Raw genomic sequence first — 6,000 nt, 5'->3', positions numbered from 1 at the left:
GCACTAATGAGGAGATTCTGTTCCCTGCGCACGCCTTACTTTGATGACCAGTTCCTGTCAAAGTACGTGAAACGAGAAAGCCATTCGGTATAATTCAAACCCAGTGGTTGAAAAATGATTGAACTCATCACGCTGATCATAAGTTAGATACAAAACTCAATATCTAAATGGATTACGAGTTATTTCAGTTATTATGCACTGTGTTGTGAGGCCTCTGACTGCTAATATAACTGAAAACGCTACAATTTCGACGTCAACCAGATTTCTATGTATCCACTGAGCAGTATAACTACCAATAGTAGGAATCGTTAAGTAATGCTCCAGCATCCGACCAACAGCAGTTGTACAAAACATACCTTCCGCCAGTTGACTGTGGTGTAAGGCATCTTTATCACAACTGGTGTTCGTCTGCACAGCCAGATGATTATGGTGTAATAGTCGAAATGCGTAGTGGATAAAACAATTAAGGACACAGAAATTTTATTGGGTGTTTTACTAGAAATGTTTAAAATAAGCACAAAGATGCTGAGTCAGAGAAACGCCAACTGAAATACAGATGAGTAAGCACTATTCAGTGGCAGAAATTTGGGAAGTTACACTAAGCCGCCGGTGTCACAATCGGAGTAGCATGGTTCTAGTAAAATAAAGTATGAGTGATAGACAATTTCTTCATCTAGTATCTGCACAAACTCTCATTCAAATCCAGAATTTCGCCTACAGTCGTAACAGCTCTAGCGCAGTGAAACTACATTATGCGTCTTACTGTATATCACCAAAATCCAGATTATATCCCATGAACAGAAATAAAAAAGTAAGTTCCTTTAGCGTAACATAATTAGAAATTTTCTGTCCACAGTCCAATTAAGAAAACTGAGCCTTGTGCGGCTTGCGTTGATGCCGTTCATAGCACACTGGACTCGCATTCGGGAGGACGACGGCTCAATCCCGCGTCCGGCCATCCTGATTTAGGTTTTCCGTGATTTCCCTAAATCGTTCCAGGCAAATGCCGGGATGGTTGCTTTGAAAGGGCACGGCCGGCTTCCTTCCCCGTCCTTCCCTAAACCGATGAGACCGATGACCTCGCAGTTTGGTCTCTTCCTCCAAACAACCCAACCCAACCCGTTCATAGCTTGCCATCTTGTTATAGCGATAGTGGCGTCTCGTTTTCTTAGTGTGTTCACTGGCGCCACTACATTTGTTCGTCTTGTCTGACCGTGAGTGGCAGCAGCAGCGCTTATCGATAGCACGTACTGTGGTGCCACATTTGGAGCGGCCTCTAGTATTGCTGAGTCGTCGTGTGTCGAACGAGTTGAGTGAGGGCCGGGCAGCCACTACTCGCCCGACCGCTGGCGGCACACACGCACTCTCCGACGGAAGGGTGTGGTCGCGAGAGCACACGACCACGTCAAGGGCCGTAATCAGCGAGTTTTAGTTGAATGGACAGTGATATCCGTGTAGTGCAATTTCCACCTGTGTGTGTGTCCGCCCGTCGAAGTGCCCTCATGGCAATAAGTTGTCAGTCGACGATTTATACTGGGATCTTTCCCGTGCCTGACTTGAGTGGGGACGACCGTTGGTTGATCGTTCGGTCGGTCGTCGCAACGGATGACGTCCATTTGGTTTTCCGACCACTTCTGACTACTCTGTGTTTGTGGCGACTTATAATTTGTCCGTGTTGTTCCACTGACACTGGTTTTAGTATTGTTTGAGACATAATGGAATTGTGTTCGCTGATTCTTGTGTATTTTGTGTGGTTTTAATGGGCAGTTATTTATATGCTGTCTGTGTTCTGGGTGTCGTGCGTGCGTGGCAGTTCGGTTTCGGACGGAGCAGCTAGGAGGTTCGCAGCACGAGGGCAGGCTGGGATTGCTGGCAGTGTGCTGGCACTGTCGGACTGAGGGGCTGTAGCAGACTACCGAACCCAGGACGTTTGAAGTTGAGTGAACCGTCTCCAGTACCGAAACCTCCACTGTTTAAGAGATCTCCCTGTTGTTCGCTTGTGGCTGCTACAAGTGGAGTCCGTTAGGTTGGCGGAACCTTTTAGCCACCTTCTACATCTACATCTACATCTACATCTACATCTACATCCATATTCCGCAAGCCACCTGACGGTGTGTGGCGGAGAGGGTACCTTGAGTACCTCTATCGGTTCTCCCTTCTATTCCAGTTCAGTGTTGCTCGCGGAAAGGATTTTATCCTCATGGTCTCTTCGCGAGATATATTTAGGAGGGAGCAATATACTGCTTGACTCCTCGGTGAAGGTATGTTCTCGAAATTTCAACAAAAGCCCGTACCGAACTACTGAGCGTCTCTCCTGCAGAGTCTTCCACTGGATTTTATCTATCATCTCCGTAACGCTTTAGCGATTACTAAATGCTCCTGTAACGAAGCGCGCTGCTCTCCGTTGGATTTTCTCTATCTCTTCTATCAACCCTATCTGGTACGGATCCCACACTGCTGAGCAGTATTCAAGCAGTGGGCGAACAAGCGTACAGTAACCTACTTCCTTTGTTTTCGGACTGCATTTCCTCAGGATTCTTCCAATGAATCTCAGTGTGGCATCTACTTTACCGACGATCAACTTCATATGATCGTTCCATTTTAAATCACTCCTAATGCGTACTCCCAGATAATTTATGGAATTAACAGCTTCCAGTTGCTGACCTGCTACATTGTAGCTAAATGATGAAGGATCTTTCTTTCTATGTATTTGCAGCACATTACACTTGTCTACATTGAGATTCAATTGCCAATCCCTGCACCATGCGTCAATTCGCTGCAGATCCTCCTGCATTTCAGTACAATTTTCCATTGTTAGAACCTCTCGATATGCCACAGCATCATCCATAAAAAGCATCAGTGAGCTTCCAATGTCATCCACAAAGTCATTTATGTATATTGTGAATAGCAACGGTCCTACGACACTCCCCTGCGGCACACCTGAAATCACTCTTACTTCGGAAGACTTCTCTCCATTGAGAATGACATGCTGCGTTCTATTATCTAGGAACTCTTCGATCCACTGACAAAATTGGTCCGATAGTCCATATGCTCTTACTCTGTTAATTAAACGACTGCGGGGAACTGTATCAAACGCCTTGCGGAAGTCAAGAAACACGGCATCTACCTGGGAACCCGTGTCTATGGCCCTCTGAGTCTCGTGGACGAATAGCGGTAGCTTGGTTTCACACGATCGTCTTTTTTGAAACCCATGCTGATTCCTACACAGTGGATTTCTAGTCTTCAGAAAAGTCATTATACTCGAACACAATATGTGTTCAAAATTCTACAACTGATCGACGTTATAGATATAGGTCTATAGTTCTGCAGATCTGTTCGACGTCCCTTCTTGAAAACGGGAATGACCTGTGCCCTTTTCCAATCCTTCGGAACGCTACGCTCTTCTAGAGACCTACGGTACACCGCTGCAACAAAGGGGGCAAGTTCCTTCGCGTACTCGAACTGGTGTCCCATCAGGTCCAGCGGCCTTTCCACTTTTGAGCGCTTTTAATTGTTTCTCTATGCCTCAGTTGTCTGTTTCGATATCTACCATTTTGTCAACTGTGCGACAATCTAGAGAAGGAACTACAGTGCAGTCTTCCTCTCTGAAACAGCTTTGGAAAAAGACATTTAGTATTTCGGCCTTTAGTCTGTCATCCTCTGTTTCAGTAGCATTTTGGTCACTGCTCCTTGACGTTAGTTTGGATTTAGTATTATTCTTATCAGTGAATTGCAACCAGCGTTATTTTCTGCCTTGTGGCCGCTAACGCCCCAGTTACCTGCCCTGGAGGTTAGCGTACTTTTCCGGAAGTGTACCTTTCCTCGTTCCTCGTTGTGTTACTGCTGTCCGACACGGCGTGTAGTTCAACAACCACTTGAATTGAACTGTGCATATGTTTTTTGGAGGTCTACCTTGGTTCTAGTGTTTCCTTCGGCCTTGGGTGTGATTCTGAAGACATGGTGCTTTTCGTCTCTTCGACCTTGCCTATAATATTCGTGTTGTACCGGTGATCGGACGTTAGGCGGATTGGTTATCGGTCGGTCGACGCTTAAGCTGCCCTTGGTGTGAGTTCCCTTCGTGTTACGTAAGTACAACTCTTGGCTGCCTGTATCACCGCTTACACATCTGTAGTCACCTATTTGCACTGTTTCCTAATCTCACGTGCCTTGCAGGAAAATGCAAAGTCGACTACTAAGAAGTTAGGGAAAAACCGAAGTCTCCATTCATGTCGATACATATCTGTAAGACCCTTCCATTAATAGCCATGGCTGAATCAATATTCGATTTAACGTTTGCATGCAGAGTAATTTCTTTAGGCTGCCGTATGGTTTGTGAAGTATTGTACCTATTGTAGATGGCATATCGCATAGGCGTTCCTACATTTTAAGCATTTCTGTGCCCCACACCGTCGCGTACTTGTACGGTCAACAACGCAAACATAGAGGAGATTCCCTTAAGGTCACCGTTGCGTTCATTGCTTAAAACAGAGAGAAATCTGCCACACAACTCTCAGAACTTTCGCCCTTGCAGTTAAGAAAGAGAAATGGTTTTTATGGAATTAGTAAACTGTATGTATATCCATGGTAATGACTATGAATTACTATCGCTTATTAAAGATACTATTGCACAATAGTATATAAATCTGGTTGAAAACATTAGTGAATTACAACGAAGTTCTAAATTAAGAATGGAATGTACATTGTCAGAATAGGTTACATGACAATGGCGGCGTACTTCTTGGTGCAACGAACTCCATTGTGCGTTATAATACAAACCGAATGGAAACAGTCTGGGTAAAGGAACGCAACAGAGATAAATGAAACATGGTACTCGGATTAATAAATCATTTCGCTAAGGAGACATGATGAAACAGCGCTTCAGAGAAACCGTGAAGAATATCGCGACCAAGAGTGATGGAACCCATGGTCTAGGGGGAATGTCTTTCACCAGTAAACAAACTATTATGTCCCTGGTTCTAACTTGGCACTACTCAAATTTTGAATACAAATGATCAGCAACGGTGGCCAAAGACTTACGGCATAAGAAGTCACCCTCTTTCCGGCGAACAGCTTTATCAAAAAGGACGGAGGGGTTGATAAAGGATCCGGGCGCTCTATTTCCCTTGGGTCGGAAAACTGTCACTAAAAGGCAGAAGAATGAACAATGATCAACTGCATGTGGATGCGGAAGGTAACAGAAACCACTTTTTTAATACACATAATGTGTTCCCAGAGGACATACGGTCCGCAGTAGAAAAAGTCTCATGATAATTCTACATTGGCAAGAGATTCCGGGCTAGTCCCCCATTCGGATCTCGTGGAAGGGACTGACAAGTGAGAGAAAAATTTGTAGTAACCCACGAAACTTTAACGTTCTAGGATTCGGAGTATGGAATGTCAGAAACCTGAACGTTCCAGCGAAGTTAGAAAGTCTGAGAAGAATAATGCAAAGGCTCAGTCAAGACACAGTGGGGTCCAGTGAAGTGAAATGTAAAGAAGATAAGTATTTCTGGTCACAAGTATATAGGATAACAACAGGAGCAGAAAATGGTATGACGGGAGTCGGATTCATTTTGAAGAGGAAGATAGAGCAGAGAGTGAGCTACTGTGAATAGTTCAGTGACAGGGTTTATAACACTACGGTCTGCTGCAATTTGCTACTGCTGTTGTACCTTAACCTTAAAGCAAGTTGTGAAATAAAACAATCTTATTAAAGCAATTATGGTATAACGCAACAGAGCAGTGTTAGCCTCTGAGAGGAATTTGTTGTGTTGACCGTGTTGTACCTAACGGAGGTGGATTATCGGAAGTGAAAGTCAGAATCACGGAAATATTTGAACAGTAACAAACAAAATTTTGCCTATCTGTACTGTTTAACGGGTAAAGAAAACGGTCGCCAGCCTAACTAGGCAAGAGAATGATTAACATTCTCGTTCAAGAAAGTAGTTATTAGTAACTTTAATGGATAAACACAACCTATACTTTGTCACACATGAGTGC

Source organism: Schistocerca gregaria, chromosome 3, assembly GCF_023897955.1.
Source record: "Schistocerca gregaria isolate iqSchGreg1 chromosome 3, iqSchGreg1.2, whole genome shotgun sequence".
In the NCBI taxonomy this organism is placed as follows: domain Eukaryota; kingdom Metazoa; phylum Arthropoda; class Insecta; order Orthoptera; family Acrididae; genus Schistocerca; species Schistocerca gregaria.
Note: the sequence above shows the minus strand (reverse complement) of the source record.